Consider the following 27,684-nt stretch of genomic DNA (forward strand, 5'->3'; position numbering starts at 1 on the left):
AGTGTTTGCGATGTTTGACACGTTCCCATATATCATACACAAGCTGAGGTCCCTATTGCTTGGAAAAACATGGTTCTCTCTTTCTGGCTGAGTCTCCTAGTTTCGTTGGAAGTGACCTCGGGGACGTATTGATCCGTTTCACAGGAAGCCAATCCGCCATTTGTCTGAATAACACAAATGTTGGGATGGCACTGCTGGAATTTCCCCTGTGGTACTCTCAAAGATATCTGATCTAAGAATATTATGGACAGTATAATAAACCCTAATTCTAGATCTAATATTGCAATATTTACTAATCATAATTTATAGATTAACAAACTGTAATAAGTTGTAGATGTGTGTGAAAGTGTATCATGGAAGAATGATCTCCTGTTTGAAAAAAAAAACTGTGACTTGAGATGAGCTTGTTTGCTTCACTGGAAGTGTACCAAGGACTTCTTTTTATCACTCAAAGCAAACCAAACTTTGATCCTTTGTTAGCACCCCACCCCCTTCTGAATTTCTTATTCTTTCGCAAGCTTTGAGCCCTCCCCCACTCTCTTTTATACACACGTAGAAACACAAGCTGACACACCGGACAAAGAGTATTGATTTGTGTGTGTAAAAATACACATATACATCATCACGCATGGAAAAGCGGTGAACTGAATTAGGCATACACAGTCTGATCTCGTATCTTTCTCTTTCGCTCTCTCTCCCACTCCAGCACGTTTTACAGAGGAACTAGACTACCAGGAACTCTACACAAATGCAAAGCATGCCTTGACTGCCTCGCTCTCGCTTCATTTCCAGGAAAACTACTCAACAGTCAGAGTCTAGAGGCAGACTTCACTGTTGACTCTCTCCTGAATACTGGGAAATTCTCCAGCACAGCTGCAGTCCTGTGAGTTTAAATTGATAAATACTTTACTTTCAGACACTCTGTTGATGATTTATAATGATGATTTGATATGGGAAAAGGATTGATATGATATTTAGAACTTTTAGAAAGGGCTTGTTTTCTTTTATTTCTTTGCAGCGCAGTGTGTGTGCATGTTTTGTGTGAAGAGTTTGGCCCTAATCTGTCTTTTGACTGTGTGTATAAAGTGGGCCGGTATACTGGCTGTTTCATGGACGGGGGTTTAATGGGGAGTTAGTCATACTAAAGTATTCATAAAGCAGTAGTTGAAAAGAGTTGTACTTCCTAGAATGACGGAACTCATGGGGAAGATAGAGAGTCTGTTAATCTTGTTCATTTCCCTATTGATTAATGAATGGATTGGAAATCTTGCATAATATGGTGGCATTTCTAATATTCTGAAATATGCGTGCTAATTTAAAAGGGACTATTAAATAGGATTATACGTATGCAACTTGCAAACATGAGAGAAAGGTAAGTTATATACTTTTATTTGATATTCTATTTTGACTTGATAAATGATTGCCAAATAGTTTGTTTTCAAAGAAAAGAAAGTCACATTTAATAATAAGCATAAAATATGTTTCATTCGTACGTTTATCAAATTTTTAATTTTCCATTTAAACAGTGGAAAAAGAATACTCCTGGCAGAAATGAGCTACGGTTTTATCATGGAAGTATAAACCAGAACCCTTTTCTTATCAAGAATTATAAAGTTGCTGAAATTCCCAACAAGTTTTATTAAGTTAGACTTTTTTAATCGAGTAGGACTATGAAATAGTTTTTCACTGTCAGGATAATTCAGAAAATTTGGTTATTAAAATAGATAATTAATGCCAATGGAGAGGGTGGGGAGCAGATATGGGCAAAATTTTTGGAGGAATATGCTATTTAAGTTCAAACAGTCAAAATCTGGCAAAACTTCTATGGTAATTCTGCTCTCAGTGCTATTGAGATTTAGCTATTTAAGTATAACATTTTTTTGTGTGTGCTTCATTGTTTTTTTTATTTGGATGTATACTTTTCACACTTACACCTTAGATAGCCTGTATATAGTGATGGGGGGGGGGGGGTTTAAAGGTAACTGCCATTTGTGATACCTTTCTCTTAAGAAAATTTTGCTTGATCATTTCTTAGTCTTTCATTTTCACAATCCTAATTAAAACCAACTCATATAATTTTCAGGATGGAATTCCCCATAAACAGAGGTTGTGTCCGTGAATGGAAAGGGAACAAAAGGTTGAAGGGAGAGAGAGAGATAGACAGAGACACCCTTGTATCAAGAATTGCTTTCACTTTCTAACCCACATGATGATCATTTACTAAGAACTTTCTACTTACTATATACATGTATGTGTTGTCATTGTGAGAACCTCAATTCTAAGAACAATTATACTCGCTAACCACATGATAGTGATTTATAAGACATGGAAAGTAGAAGTCATATCAAATTGCAGTAAATTTGTGAGTGTGATATTGCATTTGAAGAAAAGAGCATCTGTCTCAGACAACATTTTTCCTAACCATACTGTTGATATCATTGCTTATAATTAATCAAATATGACCTTATATTTTACTAGTATACATGTAGATATGAGTTACCCCTGTTACTGAAATCTATGGCCTGTAAATAAAGTAGAGCTTCAGTTTGCAGGGGGGGGGGGTAGTACATATGGGACATGAAAACAATCTGGCAAAAACACCAAATGTTAACTTATCTAGGGATGATAATGACAATTGTATTTATGATGTTTTCTTTGATTCTACATTACGATATTGCACTTGGTACTGATAATTATTATATTTGTTAACCAAGAACTATGGATCTATTGTAATCTGGTGTTAAGGTGTGGGAAAATGCTAATTACCAAGATTTTTAGAATTTATTTTGATGAATGTGTGAAATTGCAACATTGGCGTAGAAATACAGGTAAATGCTAAATGATACCCCCCACAAAGTTTGCTTGTATATCCTGACCGACTCATGAAAACCCTGACACCTTTTTAATCAAATTTCATTTTTAATCACCCCAAATTAATAATAATAATGATTATAACAAATAGATAAATGAATGATAAAAATGCAAATGAAAAAAAAAATCTGTGGAACAAAGGTTTTTGTAAAAATATCAATTTTGATAGCAAGTGGTGATTTTGCTCCAAGATCAGTTGATGTTAATAATCTTGCTATGTACAAAAATGCAACCATCGTAATCGTAATATTCAGTTGCAAAATACAAAAGTAAGAAATGACTGGTTTATAATTCAGTGAATTTTGAAGCAATATATAGATGCCATGAAAGAAACTGACATTCTTGACATTTTGTCCCAAGAAAATTAAAATTCAAGACAGCTAGGACGTACATGTAGTTGGAATGGGCTAAAAATAGAGATGTAGAAGCAATTAATAGAGGTAAAGCAACATAATACAAAAAGAATTTAAACATTTTCAGTTTGCAAGGGTTGCAATAACCAACATCACTTAAATGTTACTGGAATGGAAATATTGCCTCCATGTTTGAATGTGGTAATGAATAGGCACGCATCATTTACAAATGTCAAGGTCGTTGCTTGTCTTTCCTGATAGAAAAATAATGCACGTATAGATAAATTATACATATTCACCCCCAACTGCTTTCTTTCCAGATAAATCGGATGAAATGAATTATAAAAAAATTGCTTCTAAGTGAGAAGATTGGGCCTATGTGGAGAATGGATATGACCGCCCTCTGCAGAATAGTGGCATCTCTTTTTATTCACGGACAGGTTTCATGTGCGTCATGTGAATTTACATAATTCATTGTCTACGTGAATACTGTCTTGCTCCAGTGAGTGGCTGGGGGACCACGAGCAAATGGCATGCTCTGTTTCTCATTAAACAGGAGAGCAAATTCTCATTATTGAGGAAACTAAATCTATATCTGCTATCTCTCCCTCTTACCCTCTCCTCATTTTCCTTTTTTCACGACAATATAATTTTATATTCTACATAAGTCCTCTTCAGTATACTATAATTGCTTGTTTTCATAAGCATCCTTAAAAGAGAGACAGAGAGAAAAACAAATGGGAAAGTTATGATACAAACATGAAGAGAAAGAAAGAGAGAGGAGAAGGATCCAACATGGAGCTGGGATGAAAGAGAGAGAGAGAGAGAGAGGAAAAGACTGAAGAGGAGACAAGGGAGAGAGATTGACGTCAGACTCTCTGAAGTCAAATCTTTTGTGGATGTGTGAGGAAAATATTAAAAGCACATGCTTGTCCAGCATCTAGACTTATGCTTCTTTCTCTGATGACTGTACCAGCTGTATTATTATTCAGAGCATGTATGAATAATCAGGAATAATGTGTATGGTACATGTACATATGAAATGAAATTTATACTTTGTTAGCTCTGGGTATAGCCAGGCAGGTAAACAACTGTATTCTCTGTCATCTTAACCATTGATACGATGATGAATCTCAACATTACGGTAATGCATTGCTTATATATTGATAATTAGTTCTGAATTGTGTATGATACAAGGGCATACACAACAACCAAGGATGTTAATTTGCTCTTCCTATGCATGCGGTGGATGCCATGTAAGTCCCATTTTGTCTCATGGGGGAATATCATAATTGAGCTGTGTTTATTCATGTATTCCTTTCAAAATGGAGACAGAGGTTGACATTAACGCAGATAGATCAGTCTGAGCTAAACACGACGCAGAAAAATTGTTTTCCAGGAAAAAGAAGCCGCTTGCCATTCCCAATGACGACAATGGTGGCATTTGCGTCTTTGTTGCGCCGTGCCTAAGAGACGGTGCGGGATATGAATCAGAGGCATCTGATTAGCGCTGAATATCAGTTTACCTCCTATTCTAGCTACTGATCAAAGGAATACTCAAAATGTGTTCTTCATTTTTAGAGGCATACAGCAGTCATTGAACAGGGTATACTTTCCTTCCCACTATTATTAACCACCCCTCCCACTCTGATTGTCCAACCCTAATTTTATAACAAGACCTTCTTTCTGGATGCTAGGTTTCCAGTTTTTGGTTTAGGGGATGCACTCTTGTTTCATCTTTTTTACCCTTCTCTACACCCCATTCAGGGTAAAGCCCCCCCCCCCCCCCTTGACCCTTTTCATGCTTTGTTTGCTTCCACCTATCCTCTACTATTATGACTTGACAATTATGATGACTACTACTCCAAAATATTTTCATGAGAAATTAATGATAATCATTATTTGTTTCTTGCACTATTTATGAATGCAACTGGAACTTTGAGAATAGTCACATGATCAAGAAAACTCTGGATGATTTCCTGTATTTCATTGGCTTATATTTCCTCCCTTCCCTCATCAGTCACATGAATACTTCATTTGGATCTCAAGAAAGCATTTGAAATGTCAAATTGACAAAATTTGAAGAAGCATTTCTTGAAACAGAGAATTGGTGTGTACTTTACACCTACTTTAGTTTAAAATCTAAAAGAAATCAAGTTAGTCGGTAAAAGTCAGATAAGAATGTAGGCTGAAAAAATCTCACATAGGCCCTAATGGTTTTTTTTTTCAATCTTTTGAAATTAAGTAATAAAACTGTCTTAGAGATTCATAAACCACTTTCGTTATCATCTATATGTACTTTTAAAGCTAAAGTCCTTTTAAGTTCATTATGATACAGATTTATATGATAACTCTTGTTTAGCGCCTGTACATCGTCAATGGGTTGTTAATACCTTGTATCTCAAACTTACAAAAAATCAGGAAAGCTCAGTCAAAAACCTATGTATTTTATGGCCAGTGTAATAGCTAGACCCATATTAGTGGTGGTCGCTATTTCATGGAATTACAAAATTTTTCATGCTGAGAGAGAGGTATTAAAGCCAAATGAAAAGAAACATCAATGTAATAAAAATCTTACATGAGCAAATCTTTGAATATAAACAAATATTTTTCAAATATAAGAAAATTTAATGTAAAGTATGCAAATAAAACAAGATTAAAGATGGAAATGAATGCAAGAGCAATTCCCCTTTTCAAAGAGTTAAGTTTTGAAACACTTCATTTGAAATTGATCCTGTCATCCACCCCAGCTATAACTGTTTATGGCAATGGTGATAATGTGGTATGGTCTGAAAACAGTCTCCTTTGTTGTAGAGAACCCTTTCTAGGTAAAAGAAGGGATGACACAACATTTGCTCCTTCGACAATTGCTCTGGGCTTATTTCGTCCAAGATGTAGGGTTAAGGTTGCAATAGGGTCTTTAATAGGACAGGGTAGTGTTAAACCCAGGGTTGAAATTGGTTATTTGATTACTGTGTGGAATTTAGAGCAGAAGAATTGTCGCCAGAGCAAATGTCATAGAACCAAAAGAAACTGCCACTCATGTTTTCTAAAGATAGATTTTTCTTAAGATGTCCTCAAAATTATTCTTTTTAGGTTTAATTGAAATGTAGAGTCCTCATTGGATATGTTTCATTAGCTTGACATTTCAAAGAATGAATCCTAACTCTGCTGGATGTACAATGTAGGGGTGGCAAGTTTCTTGCTGAAGGATCGTCATAACACATTGCTCAATCTCAAACCATCCAAATGTGTATTGTATCTTTTATCTTTATTAGAGTCATAATTGATTCAATAATGTTTGAATAGCAGATATCTATTAAGTAATGATGTTTTCTAGTTGAATGTCAAATGCAATTGAAAATGCTAAGTCACATTGTATTACATTTGTACTATATGTTTGCTTGTGAACTTGGTAGCTTTAAGAGGTTAAAGAGCATGATATTAGTACTCTACCTTTGTACTTTGGTACCCCCCTTTAGTATACCTTGAATTGAACAACAATTACGCTTTCCTGCACCCCACTGAACTGATTTAAAGCCATGGCTTGTTCCTCTGAGGAAGGAAGGAAGAGGCTCAAAGTTCACAAATCAATGTCTTTGTTTGTTAATGCAGATAATAGTGTAAAAAGTAAAAATTTATTTTACAAAAGAATATTTGATGGTTGATACTACAGCTACCCTTTTTGAGCATTGCTTTTTATACACAGCTGAATTCCAAATATTTATACTTCAATACATGTACATGATTGTACACATAATACGACCTTCTTCTTGCTACTTTATAGGTAACCAGAGAAGGCTGCAACTTGTCAGTCTTGTAGAATCGTACATGTATAATTGCAGGCTAAGAATTCTAGCATTGGTCATCATGGATCTCAACACCCGCATATACTAAATTGTATCTTCTCTTGCGCTGTAGCTTTTGGTCTTTTAGCTACCTTGGCTACTTTTCCCTGAGCTGTTGGTCTCTTGGACTACATGTATCTTCCCCTGACCCGTTGGTCTCTTGGACTACCTTCCACTGACCTGTTGGTCATTTAAAGTACCTTCCAATGGGTAGTAAGTCTCTTGGACTACCTTCCAATGAGTACATGTAGTTACTAGTCTCTTGGATTCCCTCCCCTCAGCCATTTGTCTCTTGAACTATCTTTCCCTGAGCTGTTGGTCTCTTTGACTAACTTCCATGTGTTGGTATCTTGGACTACCTTCCAATGAGCTTTTACTCTCTTGGACTACCTTCCAATGATTCCCTTCCCCTGAGCTGTTGGTCTCTCATACCCCTTTCATAAACCCAATAAAACCCAATTATGCGGCTAATAGGAGCATAATTTGGTCGTAAAATCAGAGGAGGACAAGAGTTATCCGCATTTTTCTGATGCTGCTATTATCTATTATATAATATAATAGCGGCATCGGGACAAGATTTTTAGTTTATGAACGTATTTCCAAATAATGCGGATAATTGCCATGGTGCAGTCACAAGGTCACCCTTTTCCAACACAACCGCATCGGAGGGGGCGTGTCCAGTTGTCATGACGATTATCCGCCTTTTTCAGGACGGGCGCTCGTAAAAATAATGTGGATAATTTTCGGAGTTTGTGAACGCAATTTTTATTGAATTATCCGCATTACTCTTACGCGGCTAATTGGAGGATAGGTTTTATTGGGTTTATGAAAGGGGTATCATACTAACTTCTCATTAGCTGTTAGTATATTGGACTCCCTCCCCTGAGTTGTTGGTCTATTGGATTCCCTTCCCTGACCTGTTGGTCTCTTGGACTACAATCCAATGAGTAGTTAGTCTCTTGGACACCTTCCCCCCTGAGCTGTTAGTCTCTTGGACTCCCTTCCCCGGAGCCATTGGTCTCTTGAACTATTTTTCTCTGAGCTGTTGGTCCCTTTGACTAACTTCCCTGTGCTGCTGCTCTTTTAGACTACCGTCCAGCGAGTTCTTAGTCTCTTGGACTACCTTTCAATGAGTTGTTAGTCTCTTGACTACCTTCCAATGAGTAGTTAGTCTCTTATATTCCCTTTCCCTGAGCTGTTGGTCTCTTAGAGGCTGTTCTCACTCAGTTCCTTAAACTAGTTTAGTGGAAACTAGTTTAACGCTAAGTGAGAACGGTCGAAGCGCTCTTGGAAGCGCTCTTCCAAACCAGTTTGGAAGACCACCTCGCGATGTAGTTTTCAAGATCGCTTCGCATCGGAAAAGTGGTTTTAGCGTAAGTGAGGACACAACCGTTCTTCGGGAAGCGATCTTCGCACATTTTGAGCGCGCTACTCCACACGACAGGTGTAGAATGCCTATGCTGCGGTTTCGAATTTCGCGCGAAACGTGTCTCCCCCACTGAGAGCGTTTCCATAGCAACAAGAGCGCTATACGTGAAGTGATTTTGAAAACCACTTTCGTGTGATCAAGTGAGAACGCTAGCAAAGCGATCTTCCAAACTGGCTTTCTGAACCGTTTCCCAGTAAACTAGTTTTAGGAACGTAATGAGAACAGCCTCCTAGACTAACTTCTCATATGCTGTAAGTCTATTGGACTCCCTTCCCTGAGTTGTTGGTCTATTGGACTCCCTTCCCTGAGGTGTTGGTCTCTTGGACTCCTTTCCCCTGAGCTGTTAATCTCTTTGACTCCCTTCAACTGAGCTGTTGGTTTCTTGGACTACAATCCAATGAGAAGTTAGTCTCTTGGACTCCCTTCCCCTGAGCTTTTGGTTTCGAGAACTACCTTCCACGATTAAAGCAGCTGGTCTTGGAGAATTCTTTCTGAGTTTGCAAACTCTTGGATTAACTTCTGAGTTTTTGGTCTCTTGAAAAACAATATCCCTGAGGTCTCTTGAACAGGAGCATATCATTGTGCACAAACAACACTGTCTGTAAATGGTATTTAAACCGCCCGGATAATATGTGACTGCGCTTGAACTAGGTTTCCCTGAGTGAGCGTTCCCATGAGTTGTTGGTACTAGACTAAATTCCCATTAGCTGTTGGTCTCTCATTTAGTTGAAAGTTTCATGTACCTCATTTGCTTTGCTCTCCTGATATCTTCACCTACCCTTTGACATATTGTGTGTATATCGAGGAGGGAGGCTTCATATTGATGTGTTCGTAACAGGTACACCAAGTTCAAATACAAAGTATACACCACTTCCTGCAGCCATCATTGGTTTCCCTTCTGTATGAATTGCTGGTCCAAAAATGATTTTGAGGGTGCATCAGGGAAGTGCTGCTCTCTCAGGGTCATTTCCGAGAAAACACGATTGAGCAAGAACAAGCTATTTTTATGCATCATGAATTGTCGGTTTCTTTTTTTAGTTTAACTATTTGTAATCTTAAAGTGCTTTACCACTATTGAAGGACTACCCTTGATGTGCCTAGATGAGAAATATGAGCCTTTCATATTTTCACTTCCAGGAGATAGCGTGATCTATCATCATTATCCATTATAGTGTTGCCTAAGCCTATCTCTTCAACATTGTAGAATGAATATTGTATGAATGATGATCTTTTTTGAGGTTACAACTACTTCAATCCTGTTTTGCTTGGTCCTTACTGATTGGCCTATTGTGTGGTGCTACACTAGTGTACATGGTAGCTCACCTGTAGTAAAGTCTAACTCGGTATCATTTTATTGTCAAGATAGTTTTGCTGTATCCTGCAAGTGAAAATCTGACACGTACCGTCCCGTATAATCCAATGATTTGCAGGCGGGACCCGCTGAACCGTCGGGTTTGAACCTGGGGTTTGAACCACACAATCTATGTCTTCTATGTGCACCCATTCAATCAAATGTGTTTACCTTGACGGGAGTGATATCCCTACACTCACATCAGGAAAAATATTTGAACTAAGCTAAAGTGAATCCACTTCCAAAATATCTGATTAATCCACTTTTATTCCATAGTTCTGTGGGTGACATTGATCAGAAATGGGTCTGTGCCGATCTCGAAGGCATTGCGTAATAACTCTCGGAGCCAATTTAATAATCACCAATTGCGACAGTGATCATTACTATTTATCTGTTATACGCTGCAGGCTTCTACAACAGGGCAAGTGATGAAAAAATTTGCTTGCCCGATAGAAAAAACTGCTTGCCCGATTTGTTTTTTAATTTTTTCATGACGGCACTACTCTTATCTTTAAAGGTCATACATAATAACAACAATTGAGAATCGTGTACAGTATATTAAAATAACACATTTAAAAGGTGGCCTGAGTCATTACGTTAATTTTGGAGAAAAAAAAATCGCTATTTTATGGGCATTTAAGGTTAAAAAAAAAAACCTTCACCAAAAGTTGCTAAAATCTTATATTTTGCATATTTAAATCCACGAAATGGTTATCTGTTTGCAATATTTCCTTTGAACTGTTTTCATTAATTGGAAACTACTATAAAGAAAGCCAGTGAAAAATATTCAGCTCTTTATTGACTCAGAAAAAAAATCGTTTTATGATGAAAAAAAAATCATCATGCTAAAATTTAATATTTTGCATCTTTAAATCCATGAAATTGTATTTTTCTTATTTCCTTGAATTTTTTAAAAAATTAGTTGGAAACCATCAAGAAAATTAAGAATATTCACCTCTTGTCTTTTCTTCATCATTTTATGATGTTGCACTCGGTCAATTCTTTTTTTTATCTACATGTACATGTTGGACTACAATTTGTAGTCCCACATGTAGACTTTCATGTTTTTGGGGGTCAACACCATGAAAGTCTACATGTGGGACCACAATAAAAAAAAACATTTACCGAGCGTAACATCATAAATCAGAGTCAAGAAAGAGCTGAATATTCTTCATTTTTCTGTAGTTTCCAACTATATCAAAACAATTTCAAGGTAATATGGAAAATAGATGGCCATTTCATGGATTTTTGCAAAATGTGAAATATTAGCCACTTTTGGTGTTTTTTTTTGCTTCGGCAAATTGTGCAAGATAGTAGCGCATGTGCAGTCATTGCACACATAAAGCGTAAGATGCGATGGCACGTTTTTTTTCGAACCAGGTACCTGGCGATAAATTATAGGTAATTGGCGCTGATTTTACATCAGTTTCCACTGTTTTTTTTTTACTAGTTTGACATGATATGAGAGATAGTTGTGATAATTGGAAATTTAGAGGGTCTACTGATATTTTATTATTTCATTTCGAAAACAACCACTTGCCCGATCGGGCAATTGACTTTGAGAAATGCTTGCCCGCACATCATTTTCACCTGCCCCGGGCAAGCGGGTTTGTCGCGCCCTGCGCTGTTACACATGTGCTGCAAAAACAAGCTTCCCAAATTGACAAAAATAATGAAAATCAATTGATAACCTCAGCAGCAGTGCATGCGACGATGGTAGGCACTTGTGAGGCTAATGTACGTTGAGGCGGTATTTGCCGAACCCAAACAAGACCAAAAAATGCCGGCAATTTTTTTAAAAGGAAATATCAGCATCTCTAAAATGAATCTGCCATGTAAGAAACACAGTATCCTGAGTAAATCAAACTCAATTTTCTTTTACCTTCTTTCATTTGTGTGTTATGATTTTTTTTTCTTTTCATACTAGCCGGTTTGCGGGTTTGCAGAATGAACTACCGGCTGGTTAAACCGTACTGCAAGTTTGGGTAACAGCACTACAAGATAGTGTGCAGTAGATCACAGTAAAGTTGTAGGGCCTAGTATGGTCTACTTCATTGCTGCACTTTTAGAAATAATGTACAGAGTGTCACCATGGACTTGTTTGAGTGTTTCCCAGTCTCAACTTGGCCAAACAGTTGCCATATTCTTGAAAAAGGATCCACTCGTGCCCAACTTGCAATTTGGATGTTTGTAAAATGCACATACATGTATGTGATAAGCTACAAGTCACAAGAAGAGTCCTGATGATACTGGTCATGAACTTACAGCCAAAGAGATTCAAACATCCCTTGATATGTCACACTTCACTGAAGATGAAGGAATCGGGCATTATCCTCCTCTGACTTTAAAAATTCTGTTTGTTTTGGATATATTTTAGATTGGATGAGAGCAGCTGTGCAGGTGTTTTTTACAATTAATTATTTTGAGCTCTTGTTAGGTTAATGCTGCAGCCTTTTATATAATTGTGTGATTTAATTAATTTAGGTTCGATGTACAGTACCTGTAATCATGGGTGTGAAGAAACCCATCAACAAATTGATATTTTTAGTCAGTGTCAATATCATATGAAAACACAAGGTCAATATGCAATTGGTCTTACCAATATTTACAATTTTTGCTTTAGAAACAAGGGATGTTGATTATTCTATTCATTTTCAATCCATATGGTAGATATTCATACAGAATAGCATTTGGAATTAATATCCTGCCTCTTCACTTGCCTTCACTGCTATAGACCAAAATACCCTCATTTTGAATTGCATTGATAACACACATATTTCATGTGCAATTTGCATTTGACTAAATGCATAGTCTGGCTGAGGTTTTCGTTGCATTTTGAATAATTTTGAACTGCATTTTATTTACCAAAATATGTTTTGAATCGCATCACTCAAATCATTAAAAAAAAACTAAAAATTATTATGGCAATTGTAGTGTATTTAATAAATTACACTTATCCTATTTACAGTGCATCATGTTCAGAATTTGAGAACACTTCTTGTATGCATGGTCTATTCTGTGGAAGTTGGAAGTGATGTGTAGAACAATTTTTCTCATTTTGCGAATATGTGCTTATACACGTAAAATGCTGACCAGTGCATTTTGGGGGAATGGATACGCTGCTCTCTTCTGTTGAACCCACTTTATGAAAGGGACAACAACCCCATTATATTTGAATTACGTAATGAATATAAATGTGATATCAAAACAAAAAACAGAGAATTCCGGCTGTCAGAACCTGCCGAGAAAATAGGAAGTGCGTGGTACCCAAGGTGCAGTATGTTCTGTAGTCAACCAATCAACATTGAGCTGGTTTACTGAGGAATCATTTCTATCTACCAATTATTTTGGTTTTGTTTTGTTCTGATGTACAGTTCATATTTTTTGTCGCCATTGCAACCTAGTTTAGTTTCCAAGAGAAGAATTGAGAGTGGGATTTATGAGTAAACTCAAAACCCAGATAGACCTTGCAATCATATCTGTTGCAAAGCTTGTGAGGCCTGGCCCTGTATATTCATTCCAAATAAAACCACAGGTTTTGATTTTTTAATTATCAGTATTATATCAGCTACTCCTACTCACAAGATAATCTCACAGATGTTGTAACCTATTTCCCCAGACTCTCGCTCTGTATAATGAAGGCCCAAAAGTTTGCTGTTATTGATAAGATTTGTATTTTCATCTATATTTATCTATTAATTCTTTTTCTCCTTTTTTATGGGGGAGTGAGGTATGAAGCGATCAGGGGACTAGGTCTGAGTCTCTTGATACTAGTCACCAATAAAAATCTTTAATAATAATAATACATAACATTTATAAGGTGCTTACTCCTGGCATTTTGAGGCGCACTTTGTTCTGTTTATGGTTTATTCTTGGTATTAAAAGAAAATAAAAAAATGTCATGTGGGAGGGGAAAATGACACAGCTAACTATACTAATAATTAAAAATCAAAGCTGGTGTGCACCTCCAATTGACCGACCCGCAACTGTGAATCATCTATAAAACAGGTAGGTTTTGAGTAGGGTTTTGAACTGATTCACAGACTTGGCATTATCTTTACACAACATTGCTGTGCAGACTCAGGGTGCGTTTATCCGCCACTTTTTTACCCTAGAATCATGATCTGAATCATGATTCAAATCATGATTCTGCAGAATCACGATTGCGTTTAGTCGAAATTGAATATAATCATGATTAGAATCACAAACATGAAACACGAAAAAAGGGGCGTTTGGAAAGACATTTCTGCAGAATCACGTACGAAATTGTTCGAATAAACGATATCGTGATTATAATCATGATTCTATGACCTCACTTGTAGTGTCGGGCTACTTTCGGTTTGACTCTTGCCAAGCTCAGGGTGCTCTATATGCTCATTGTATGTACATGATTAAGTACTATGCATTTCTTGTCATGTTCAAGTTCTGTGTTGGTCATCGCATCGTCCACTACTTTTCATTTTTTGGTCATGTCTTCAACTTCAAGTTCTAGTAAATGAATTAACTGGACAGACAATGATCTCAGTTGTTGTTAAGTATAGGCCTATACAGTATCAACATTAAATTGGATCTACCCTGAAATTCACTTCCGAACACCATTTTGGATAAACTAACAAGATGAATAGAAACATATGGACCCTATGATAGAAGTAAACAAAATGAGGTATAGACTGAATTCTGGAAGCAAATGATTTTTTGAGAGCCGAAACACGTGCGAAAAACTTCCTCTGTCAAACTGCGCACTAGTGATGCGCACTGGATTGGCCCGAATCTGAGGAGAAACAGCATTGGAATGAAGGTCGTCTAAACGCTGATTCTGTGATATTGTGATTCATGTTTGTGTTTTGAAACATGATTCAAATCATGATTCTGGCTTGAGGTCGCATAAACGCAGCCTCAAAGATATACAGAAGATAATTCTACTGACAAACAATTAAATTCAACTCAATATGTGAAAACTACATGTATTGTAAATTGTAATAAACAATAATTTGTCAAATTTACAAAAAAGAATAAGCATAGCGCATTAAATGTGAAAAGAAGAAATAGAACCATCTGAAATTTTTAGAAAAAGAATAAAGAAAGTAAAAAGAAATAATAACACACCACTTCTTGAACATGCCTTACCTTGAACATACCTTGAAGTACCACACTTCAATCTTCATGTAGATGGATATTAGTGTGGCAGCATGGTTTGGTTGATAGTCATTTTAGCTGTTGTAGAAACTGATATGCTGGGTTTTTTCTTCGATTTAAACTACTTATTTTATAATTATACATCGTTTTTAATTGGGAAGGGGGTATATTTGAAAAGAGTACATGTACATTATACATACAAAACTTTAGTTTTTTTATTTGGTTTCTGAAACTGATTCTGCAAGTTGGCAGGCAAAATTCCTAGTATGTTAAAGGGAAGTAAATTTCACAGTAATTGACAAGACAAAAGTAAACATAGTCTTTATGACAATCAAAGAAATTTGTCCTGTTTGGTGAGCTTTATATGAGAATTTCAGTGTTCTCAATCATGCTAAAGATGGAAAACTAAATCCGAAAACTGAGCACTACACTGTAAGTGTGTATTCAACTAACTTTTTTTCAGAACAATAGTATACAATTTAGGGCTGGAAAATATGGCCTAAACCTGTCACCAAATTTCTGGGTAGGTCTACATTGAATGCATAGAAATTAGGCCTACAGGTTTGAGACACTACACATTTGGTGCCACTATTAAGGGTATCAAAGTTTATTTATTGATTTCTCTATTTCAATATGGCAAACTCATGATCTCAAAAATTGAAAAAGAGAGTGAAGTGTCCTTAGTTAGCTCCATATGGACATATCATTGTTTTGATTTGAATGGAACATTGATTCAAGATACTAAACTTGATTGCCACATTTTGTGTTGTACATGCAAGTTTTTTTGTTTTTTCATTGTATAAACCTTTTTTCTTGCCACTAAATGTTGATTTCTTGATGAGAGGGTTCTGGAACTATTATCTGATCAAAGGTGATGTGAGGCATATTGTACAATAAAGCTTGTACGTAAACCAAATGGGAGGCTGAATGAGCAACATTCGTACTGTTGCGCATGTACTGTCCAAAATATAGTGTTGCACAGCTTAGGAGGTGATGTCAAAATACGATCCATCCACCTTGCCCTTAGTAAATAAATGCAGGTCCATTGCATGTGGGGTCTACTGCTTAAATGCTCATTAATATATAATGCATGCGTTTAATAGGGATTTTGCCTTTTGCTTTCAATGATTCTTTCTTCACTTTCATAGATTTAACTTAGGGAAAAAAAACGATTATTCTTATTTACGAGACAAGAAAAATAACAAATATTCTTACTTGTGCAATAATACAACATTTCATATTTGGTGAAAGAAAGAAACACTGTATGCCTCGTTGAAGAGATCATATTTCTTAATTTTCTTTCACCTCATGGGAAATCTTGTACCATCACACACATACCTACTGTATTTGCTATATGCAGTAGCATCGCATCCAAGCAGACGACCATCATGCATCAGCTATGGAGCAACTTCACAAACGATAATGTATTTCGTTCACGATAAATGTGGATGTGCATTGTAGGTTAAGAAGTTTGTGACACTAAAAATGATGTTCTTCAGGTTAATACCAGCATATTTTATTCCCAGGAAATAATAGATGAAAATAAAACAATAAAAATTCCTTTTAGTCCTCACCAATCATATCCTCTTTCTGATAAAAAATGCTTTTATTATATTCTAAAGAAAGTTTTAATGGTTGTCATTTGATATGCTTTTTATGGACAAAACCAGAGGCCACGTTCTGGGTATTCTTCAGTTTCCATAGAAAGTTTAATCAGCTTTATTAGTTCCATGGTTTTTATTTCTCAGGAATTGGGAATGGTATCTTCTTAAAACAAGTTGCGGTTTCATCTGAGAAGTTATGTGGTCAGTAGGGATGCTCTTCATCTTCTTTAATAGTGGAATGAATATTACATTTCTAGATTTATGTCCTTACATTATTACTATTTGAAGTAGTTTTGAATGAGGCCTGATATTTCCAATTGAGGGTTATTATCAGGATATCATTCCTTCATTACTCATATTTGAGGAGCGTAATGTTTATGTGATTCTGTTTCATTTTTGTTTTACATCTGTTCTTCCAGATTGGGAGGGAATTGTTAAATCCCACAATACGGCCAAGGACTCATTTAAAAAATAATATAATAACTGCTTCTAAGGCCTGCGACATATAATTTTTTCAAGTAACTGTTGACATTGATTTCTTATTTTTATTGATATAGAGTAATGATGTCTCAACTTACATTGTACACGTTAAAACCCATGTTTGTTATGTTTTTGTTTTTTTTGTTGTTGTAGGGCCTCCAAGGACAACAGTATACCAATTACTGATGGAGCCACCCTACTAAAAAAGACTAAATAAGTAAGATAAATAAATGTACATTTTGTCAGAAACTTACAATATTGTCCCTGATATATTGGCCTGCTGCCTCCCCCTTCTGAATACTTGTTTATAGATCTATACCAAATTGCTAGGATGCAATGACAAATTTAGTCTTTAATAGGCTTAGGCTTAGAACCTTGAAAATTGTCATTTCCACATACATGTACTAATATGAAAGAGGGTCCGTCATTTTTAAACTAGATTCAAATTTTTCAATTTCATAAAACCACTGGGCTTTTGTCTTTTAAGTTAGAATTTCTTGCTTAAAATATATACCGCACAATAATTTTATGCTTTCAATATTCAAAGCTTTGAAATACCACATACTAGATTACATTTTTTCAAGGTTTTTATAAAGTTACTACTACTCTAGGGGAGCATTTCATGAGAGGAGTAGTTAGTGATATTCCCTGACAACTGTTATAAACTATTGCTAATGCTTGCATCTGATTGGCTAAGAGCATATTGCCAAGTAAAATTCACTGACTAATCTTTTGATGAAACTCTCCCTTGGTCGCAATCTGCATTGGTTGAATCGCTGACATCCCTAGGCTACTAGCAAGAGTTGAAGTGAACTGTGTCTGTGGGTCTGAAAAAATGAGGACCTGGATGGACTACATGTAGTATGAATTGACACGGTACCAGCAGAAAATTTATATGAAGGAAAAACCTCAAGTACCATCGATCGATATCATACCTCTTCACTATATTCACAGATCATGTTCACATATACATGTACATGTATAATACAATGTATTTATTTTTTTGCTGATTTGATAGTCCTACAGTTTCATCTGCACTGTTTAAAAGTAATCTAGTCTGCAAGCAATGCTGGATTACGGTGTAGCTGTTATTGAAAGGCAGTCGTAAGAAGGAGAAAGTGACACTAAGTAGGATTTTCCCCTAGAAATACATGTTGGATATTTGAAACAAGTGCGAACCTGGGGCTTACTGTATACTGTAGCTTCATCCAATATTCAATATAGGATTCAAATTTCATGCATGACATTGATGAGGCATGAATTACATGTTAAGAGGGTGTATAGAGTGTAACACTTCACACGCAATAGCTACACCTGAAGAAGTTATCTGCTCTGGTACAACTTTTTTTTTAATGACAGTAGTCAGTGAGAAGGGGAGGATAGAAAATAATTTTTATCATAATTGCATTGCACAAATGATCACACGTATGTACTAAATAATGGTGATAATGAGGGAGAGTAGCTTTTTTCATTGGGTGCCCTGTTGAAATATTGTTAATAGATAAATGAATAAACACCAAAATAGATAAATCAATTAACAAATAAACGGATAAGTGAATAAATAAATAAAGGTGCTGTTGGTGGTGATTATGATGAAATTGATGATTGATCTGATGATTATGATATTGATGATGATGATATTGATGATGATAATGATGATATTTATGATGATTATGATGATGGTAAAAGACTAGCAATGGTAAGGATATGAATATGAAATCTGTACAGTAAAAGCTGTTGTATAGTTTTATTCTCTTTTATTTTCCAGATCTATTTGAATTGCCAAATTGATAACTTCAGGAGAGCATATTTTCAATATAAATTTGTCGTCTGTCAGATCAGACAACTTTCCAGTGATTTTGATTGGCTGAGAAGTACATTTGTCTGACTGTTGATATTAAATAGCGGATAAAGCAGACTTTGACACCGTTCTCACTACCTTCCTAAAAATAGTTTAACGTGTAATGATAACGGTCGAAGCGATCTTCCAAACCGGTTCAGAAAACCACCTCGTGATGTAGTATTTGAGATTGCTTTGCCTTATTAATCTGGTTTTAGCGTAAGTGAGGACACAACCATTCTTCGCACAATTTGAGCGCGCTACTCCACATGACAAGTTAGAATGCCTACGCTGCGGTTTCGAATTTCACGCAAAATATGTCACCCCACTGAAAGCGTTTCCATAGCATAGCAACAAGATCGCTTTACGTGAAGTGATTTTGAAAACCTTTTTAGTGTGATCAAAGGGAACGCTAGCACAGCGATCTTCCAAACTGTTTTCTGAACCGGTTTCCAGTAAACTAGTTTTGGAAACGATGTCTATGAGGCCGTTCTCATTACGCTTTCTAAAATTAGTTTACTGGAAACCGATTCAGGAAACCACTTTGGAAGATCGCTTTGCTAGCGTTCCCACTGGGGTGACACGTTTTGCGCAAAATTCGAAACCGCAGCATAGGCATTCTACACCTGTCGTGTGGAGTGGCGCGTTCAAAATGTGCGAAGATCGCTTCCCGAAGAACGGTTGTGTCCTCACTTACGCTAAAACCAGTTTAACGAGGCAAAGCGATCTTGAAAACTACATCGCGAGGTGGTTTTCCAAACTGGTTTGTAAGATCGCTTCCAAGACCGCTTCGATCGTTCTCACTACGCGTTAAACTAGTTTCCACTAAACTAGTTTCCAGTAAACCAGTTTTAGGAACGTAGTGAGAACAGCCTCTATGTCTCTATAAATATCTTACAATTCTCGCTACCCCAAATAGGAACAAAAATCTCATAATGCGCGAGACGAGATAATTTTCACTCCGTCGGGTCGTCATCACCACTTCCGGTTTAGAGTCATGCTCGCGCGAGGTTCGCGATACTGAGTTTTCCACCACGCTGAAATCGATGCCAATCAGCGTAATATGTACAGAGTATAATACCTTTTATTGCATTTGGTCAGTTTTGATTCCATTTGAATTATAAATAAAAATAAAAAATATATTTCACGTGAGAATAATTTTTATTCATGCTTTTATTTGGTTATAAAAAAATCAAACAAATAATGAATATCTTAAAATTTTGCATTTAGCGACCGGCCTGACATCATGATCGTATTCAACTAGACACTAAATATATTCAGCATTCATTTCGTTCAATTTTTCGTCGACCACAAAATGGATAAAAATCAGTTTCGGAACTTAAAAAAATCTTAACTGACAGATGAATACCATGCAATGGAAAGCGTCAGGCAGAATTAGTGACTTTAGCAGAAAAGGCTGTAAAACTGTTAGTGAAAGAGAGGGTTGTGATCACGAACTTTCCGAGCGAAAGCTACGTTGTGTTGTTGTGCATGACGGCACTGTTGATCTAAATGGCAAATGCAGTGCGTTGGACTTCCGAACAGGAAGTTGTAATACCGAAAAAGCTATCCCATAATGCAATGCACGTTACAGGGATTTTCCCGGATCTCGGCGAAATCGCTATTTGGGGTAGCGAGAATTCCTTTAAATGCTTCCCAAGAGTACATGTGAAGTATATAAGCCTACATAGATATACTGTCATATGCTTGAAAACATACTTGTGGAATTTCTCAAGTCTGAATTTCTGAATGCAGGCCGGGTCAAAATAGTAAATTTCTGCTCTTGTGTGTCAGTAATATCATGGACCTGTTACTGAAGAAATCACTTGAGAGATAAGAATGAAAAGATAAAGAAGGATTTAATGAGGATGTTTTTCACTCTACTGTGGTAATATAGGCTGCGTTTATCCGACCTCAAGCCAGAATCGTGATTTGAATCATGATTGGAATCATGATTCAAATCACAAACATGAATCACAATTACTACAGAATCAGGGTTTAGACGACCTTCGTTCCAACGCTGTTTCTCCTCGGATTCGGACCGATCCAGTGCGCATCACAGTGCGCAGTTTGACCCAGGAAGTATAGGTCAACGTTGGACATTGGAGGTCGGCGACGTACATGTGATGTGACAACGTGGGGCGCGCGCCTTGGCAAGAACCGGAAATAGCTCGACACAATGACGTCATATAATCATGATTCAAATCACGATATCGTTTATCCGAACATTTTCGTACGTGATTCTGCAGAAACGTCTTTCCAAACGCCCTTTTTTTCGTAGTTCATGTTTGTGATTCTAATCATGATTATATTCAATTTCGACTAAACGCAATCGTGATTCTGCAGAATCGTGATTTGAATCATGATTGGAATCATGATTATAGGGTAAAAAAGTGGCGGATAAACGCACCCATAGTCTGTATTCCAGGAAACCTGTAGTGAGAGAAGAAGCCACAAGTCCAGCAAATTGTGAGTCAATATCTTTTTAAAGGGCTACCTCCTGGGCTTTGAGGTTTCTCTCTCTTATTTCCTGGTACCTCTTTTACTGGCGAGGAATAATATTTAGTGCAAAAATTAACAGCTTATCCCAGACCAACTATCCAAACTAGTAGAGTTCAGGATTATTTGTGTAGACCCTTCTCTTAAAGATTCTTTTGACCTGTTCAGATTGGGTATTTTGTTTTCACAGTAGGGGGTCACATGAAAAACAGAATGCAATATCTTTCCAGTGCTCCTGATTTCCTGTTCAAGAGTAATTTTGATATCATTCCATCTCACTTATTTTCATAATAATAATATATGACATTTTTTTTGGCAATTTCCAGCCATTATTTACCAGGAAACTTGTAGAATGCTGCTGACTAGAGTTCTTATTTTTTATTCTTCACCCTTTTCACATATTGAGTAAAAGCTTTTCACTTTCCATTTTCATTCCTTCTACAAAAAACAGGTTAATTAATCATAAATGATTAGGAGTAAATAAAAAAGGGAATATTCTACAACTAATAGATCTATAATCAATTGATATTGTATAAATGGTGTCCCTCTATATATCAAAAAGTTATCAACCTTGGGATAACTAGAAATAGTGAAAAAAAATTAGGAGACTGCATCCTGTGTTTTCATTGCATGTTCAGAGACCCCGTTCTCATTACGCTTTCTAAAACTAGTTTACTGGAAACTGGTTCAGGAAACCAGTTTGGAAGATCGCTTTGCAAGCGTCCCCATTTGATCACACGAAAAAGGATTTCAAAATCACTTCATGTATAAAAGTGATCTTGTTGCTGTGGGAATGCTCTTAGTGGGTGACACACTTTGTGTGGAATTCGTAACTGCATCTTAGGCATTCTACACAGTACACAGAGTGTACAGTAGCTCGCTCAAAATGTGCGAAGATCGCTTCCTGAAGTGTCCTCACTAACACTTAAACCAGATTAACGAGGCAAAGCGATCTTGAAAACTACATTGCGAGGTGGTTTTATGAACCGGTTTGGAAGATTGCTTCGACCGTTCTCATTACACGTTAAACTAGTTTCCAGTAAACTAGTTTTAGAAAGGTACATGTAGTGAGAACGGTGTCTGAGGAAGCCTTATCAAGTATCTTCCTTTTCTGTCACAAGTATTAAAAAGTATTAAAAAGTTATCTCGTATGGCGTATTCTGAAGATTGCATAACTATTTTGAAACACTATCCCTTTAAATCTTTGTACAAAGGGTAAATCCTAGAGCCACAAGTTTCTGGGAAAGGCTTTGCTTGTTGGATGTCATGTGCTCATGTTTTCAAGGGAAAGGGCCATCAGACATTGCCCGCAGTTATTGTTTCTTGTTACCCCTAGCAACCACAGCTCTGCCATGGAGAAGGAGAGGAAACTGACTGCTCTTATAAGTTATAGATTTTAGTATAGAAGAGAATGTATGTGACCAACCAGAACCATGAATCATGTTAGAGATGAATACTATCCCTAACCTTCTTTCCATGAAGGTTTGTTAAATTTTATGCAAAGCACAATGCGTAGGTTGCTCGATTTGACCACTTTAGGAACTCACTTGGTCTTGGTTGCAAACTGTGTCCATGTTCTTTTGTAAACCACATCCACTCAGTAATAATTTCCTGTTTAGCATGGTAAATCGTGGGCTATTGTATCCTGAATGAGTATATTTTGGAAATATTGAAAACAGTTAAAGAAAGAAGATACATAACATTGCTGCATCAAACTTGGGTATAACAGAAAAATACATGTATCGGCTTCAGACTTCAATATTTCTTCTGATTTGATAACCCATAATTTTGTTTTTGAAAATTTGTTACAAAGTTACCAATATTCTGACTTCTTATGCACAGCTGAAAAAGTCACACTCTACATGTAGGTTCAGTATGTTGCCACTTACATTTAAACTTAATGATGAATAAACCAAACTCACTGGTCTATTTCTTTGAACTCTTTGTGCGCTAGGCCATGAACCCCTCTGTGCTGAATTACTTTCAGGGAGGGATCAGGAGAGGTAAATGAAATGGACTTGCTCAATTCAACTAGCTATAACTTATCACTGCAACATTTTGAAGGGAGATGTTTCATAGCAAAGTTGTAGAGAATTTCACCCGCTTTCTGACTATACAATATATTTTGGAAAATAATGATTAAAAATTTGGTAAATAATGCCTAATATCACACATATATGTTACTATTATGGTAAACATAAATACAATGGATTGTTTGTCTGAGAGTGAAATGCAAAGTTTTTCATGGCACCGAGTGTGCATTGGTGCGAAGTATGCGTGGAAACTGGAAAGAGTTAGATTTTTTTTTTTATAGGGCATTATGTTTCATATTAATGACTCATTCATGGGGAAGGGGTAATGGGCAATCTTTAATGTAAGCCTGTACATGTAGGCCCCCTATATTGAAAAAAAACTACACCATTCTGTTATGTTTTGGGTTTTTTTTTTGTTTTTTTATTTTGGGATATTTTGTGTTACAGTAAATAGGGGAAAGTAGTTATGTCACAAAAAGTGATATTTTCAATACAATATTATTGATACTTGCAGTATTATCTGTTTTGAATGAAGACTTCTTAAAAGTGATCCATTGGAATACACTATAGATAGAGTTGCAAGTGACATATTAACAAGTAGGTCTGCTCTCTGCAAACAATCATTTCTCCTCCCTACGGTATGTGGACTCCATTTTAAGGTCTGTGCAATTTCTCTGCAGATTAAAAATAGCAATATGTTTTGGAACTTTCCTCTTTTCTCCTGATACAGATTACCCACCGATTCCAGGGGAAATCAGGATAAAATGGCGGAGACAATACAGGACTCTTCTGCTGTCTGAAAACAAACTTGTCTTGGGCCAGAGGATATATCTCAGGTAAATATGTACATCAAGTCAGCATAAGATAGGTCATGTGAAAGTAGGTTTCCAATAGGTCAGATCTTAATACATGTACCATTGTACGATCGGTTAAACCTAGGAAATGTAAGAATCATTGTAGAAAAGGTGATTGCTGCACACTTTCTGTACAAAATCCCACATGGCCAATGTTTGCAAGGATGATATCATCACTCTTCAATGAGATACCAATTTTGTGTTTTAATGTGTTCATTCTTTATGTCATGCAAAATGCATTTGCTTTCTGACTACAATGGATTAAATGATTTGGTATAAAGCTCCCACAAATAGTTTCCCACCTTATATGACGCATGGTACAAGCATACTTTTGTCAAGTAAACCATAAAATGGGCTCCTTTAGAGTAAGAATTGATCCTCTCTTGACAATTGTCCTCAGTGACATACTTACATGCACTTGATAAACTATAAAGCTATTTATGCATATAGAAATAGTATATCATCTCAAGATCAGGAACAATACAAGGCATCCCAGAAAAAGTGGAACGGTGTTTTTCAATCACTTTGCCAGAGAATACCAAAATCATCAATTTTTGGTGAAGTCATTCCCTTTTAATTTATGCATATTTTTTTTAATTCATACATGTTCAATTTTCACAAGTAAAAGCTATGAAATTTGAGGAAAAAATTGTCTTAAATTGCCTTTCATATAGATGTAAGTTATTTGAGGAACACCTGTTTATATGCCTCAATAGGTGGTTTCAAACCGCCTCGATCACAAGAATCCCCGTTAAATTACGAGAACTTTTTTAGGCTGAAAAATACCCATTAATTATTTCTGCATTCACACCGCCCTGAAACATACCCTTCGGGATAAGTTCCTGAAGTAGTTCCTGAAGTTACGAGCATGCGCAGTATGGTCTGATAAGCAAGCAAGGCGCGAGATTCAAAATCACTAGCCCAGCAGCCACCCTGGGCGCCGCACCCAACGACACGCTGGGCTAAAAGTTCCCGTAATTTGCTTTCAGACCGCCAAAATACCCACGACCTTGGAAAAATCCCCGCGAAAGTTCTCGTAATTTCGCCAAGTACCTACTATTTATCGGGTATTTTCTTTCGGGGATATTACGCGTAGTTTGCTTTCAGACCGCCAAAATACCTGGTATTTTCTGATCGGGGTAAATTTCCCGATCAGAGAATACCTGGAACTGGCGAACTTCGAGGCGGTCTGAAACCACCTAATGTGAAGCAAATAAAAGGCCTCCCTCCCCACCCGAGAAAAAACACTGTCCAGTTCATGATTATAAAAAGACACTTTGGACAAAATTTTGTCTAAAAAATATGGATTTTTTTTCTTTAAAAAAAACATGGGAAATGCGAAATAGATTGGATTCAACGATCTGGGTATGATTTTTTGTACAAGATGCCATAATCAATATTACGGGGGGGGGGGGGTAATAATCTTCCCTTTTTAAAGGCAAAGTACAAAATATAACTCAACCATCTCACTTTTCTGGGTCATACGGTTATGGTAAATATGGGACATATGGTTATCTACATGTATATATATTTTGGTTTTCGACATACTTAAAAAAAAAAGACATAAATCTTGAAATATTAAACATTATGATATACCTATCTTAGTTTAATTAATAGAAAGGAAAGTGATCTGAAATATTTCTGATTCTTCAAAAGCCATTTCTTTACCTTCATAGGTATATTTCCTCCTGTTTATCCAAAGTTTCAATACTTAATACCATTTATGTTGGGAGGAATTTTTTAGGACAATACTTAACTTCAGAAGGGAAGTGCTGTAATGTACATGTAGCTAGGGCGATTCTCTTTTAATTTGTCTTTTTTCTGACCTCAAAGAGTGTAATTTAATGAAGAAATACAAGTGGCACACAATTCTGGGAAAAAGGGGTTATTATATTAAAGGATAACGTTTAAAAAGTGCTGATCATTTTGGCAGCATATTTGTATATTACACTAGGTAGTTAACACCAAAAGCTAAATGTGGGCATGTGAATCTAGCAATTGCTCTAGCTTCATTGTCTTTCGGGAGGGGGGGGGGGGGGGCAGATAAGTATGCCCATATGAAATTGGCAGTCCAGACACTCTGACATACGTGGCATGCACATGTATTCTTTTCTCATGAACGATTGTTGGAAAAAAATAAATAACAACATACTAAGGCTTGACAGCGAAATTACTGTATGTCGCCTGACCACCATTCAACAGTAGTTTAATTAAACTGATGATGCATCAAAATGTAATTTATCCATTGAACAAGATCTTTTCCATTGCTACTCATCAGTTTTACATAGATCAGTAATTAATTAAGTGCAGTCATGTGTGAAATTACCCAGCTAAATTGGGATCCATCCTGTATGCTTGCCTGCAAATATTAATTTTTGATACTATACAACAAAACGGTGCCTGCTCTTGCATTTTATTTCAATTATATTTGTCTTTATTATGAGTAGTTGCATGTTACCATCATTAAAATTATTTTCACACCCCTACTGTCCCAATAGGAGTGGCCCAAAGAACAATACCCCTGTCATCCACGAACCCTGCTCAATAGGACCATACCACTCAACCTTTGTGAAGACCAAACAGCATCTTTCTGGAGGGAAGAGACAAGCCACAACAAAGGTCTTTGTGTGTTGCCATTTGCATTTCTATGTTTTTCCAATTGATGTTGATGGACAATATTCCATGTATATTCCAATAAATTATATGTGAGTGATCAATTAAAACAGCGCAACTTTGTGAAAATCTTGTCAAGAAAATTATAAACAAAATTAATCAGTTATGCCAAAAGTCCTTCATGTAGTGTTGGCTCTTGAAGCTACCTTTTCCATTAATGTGTTTTGCATGGCTTTTATTTTTTGGGTGACCATTTCAGCTGTGTTTGTTACAGGTTCTACTCCGGTTTATTCTTATTTTTCCAGGCAACATAGCCTCACATTATTATCAGAGATGAAAGGAGAATTATGATTGGCTAATCTGATCTAGTCAATTTGTGATGTGATCAGAAGCTGAAAGGCTCTCTTTATTTATTTACCCTTGGGTTTTTTGAAAGCCTTCCAGGCCCTTAAGCTCGGAAACCAAAATAATTCAGGCTTCCAAGAAATTTGGATGATTTCCTTTCAGTCCAAGATTAGCTCAATTATGGAAATGTACTCTAAAAATTGCTTTGATCAGCTAGCTTGGGTTTTTTGCATAGGAAGGGAACAACAAATGTTGACAAGACTTTTTTTATTTTAGGATTCATGATTTATGTTGTTATTGAAGCTTCCAAATATTAAAGATTGATGGGTAAGACTTCAAAAATCTGTCCTGATTTTGTAATTTTTTCATGTTATTTCAAATTGGTTTTGTTCTAGTACTAGTTATGTTCAATATACCAAACTTATATT

At 36.4% G+C, this 27,684-nt stretch overlaps 1 protein-coding gene across 4 annotated transcripts in view; it reads left to right on the forward strand.

Annotated features, from left to right (window-relative positions):
- The first annotated feature begins 641 nt into the window (after positions 1-641).
- LOC129255749 (uncharacterized) overlaps positions 642-27,684 on the forward strand; it is a 41,712-nt gene continuing 14,669 nt past the window's right edge. Inside the window, exons 1-3 of one of the 4 annotated variants that reach the window (XM_064105398.1) lie at positions 642-883; positions 24,175-24,280; positions 26,797-26,917. The gene's annotated coding sequence lies outside the window, so the exon portion shown is untranslated. Of the gene's footprint in view, positions 884-17,223; positions 17,290-24,174; positions 24,281-26,796; positions 26,918-27,684 lie in introns of those variants that run through there. The other 3 variants (XM_054894081.2, XM_064105452.1, XM_064105346.1) reach the window with 3 other exon arrangements.

This window comes from Lytechinus pictus, chromosome 1, assembly GCF_037042905.1.
Source record: "Lytechinus pictus isolate F3 Inbred chromosome 1, Lp3.0, whole genome shotgun sequence".
Lineage (NCBI taxonomy): Eukaryota > Metazoa > Echinodermata > Echinoidea > Temnopleuroida > Toxopneustidae > Lytechinus > Lytechinus pictus.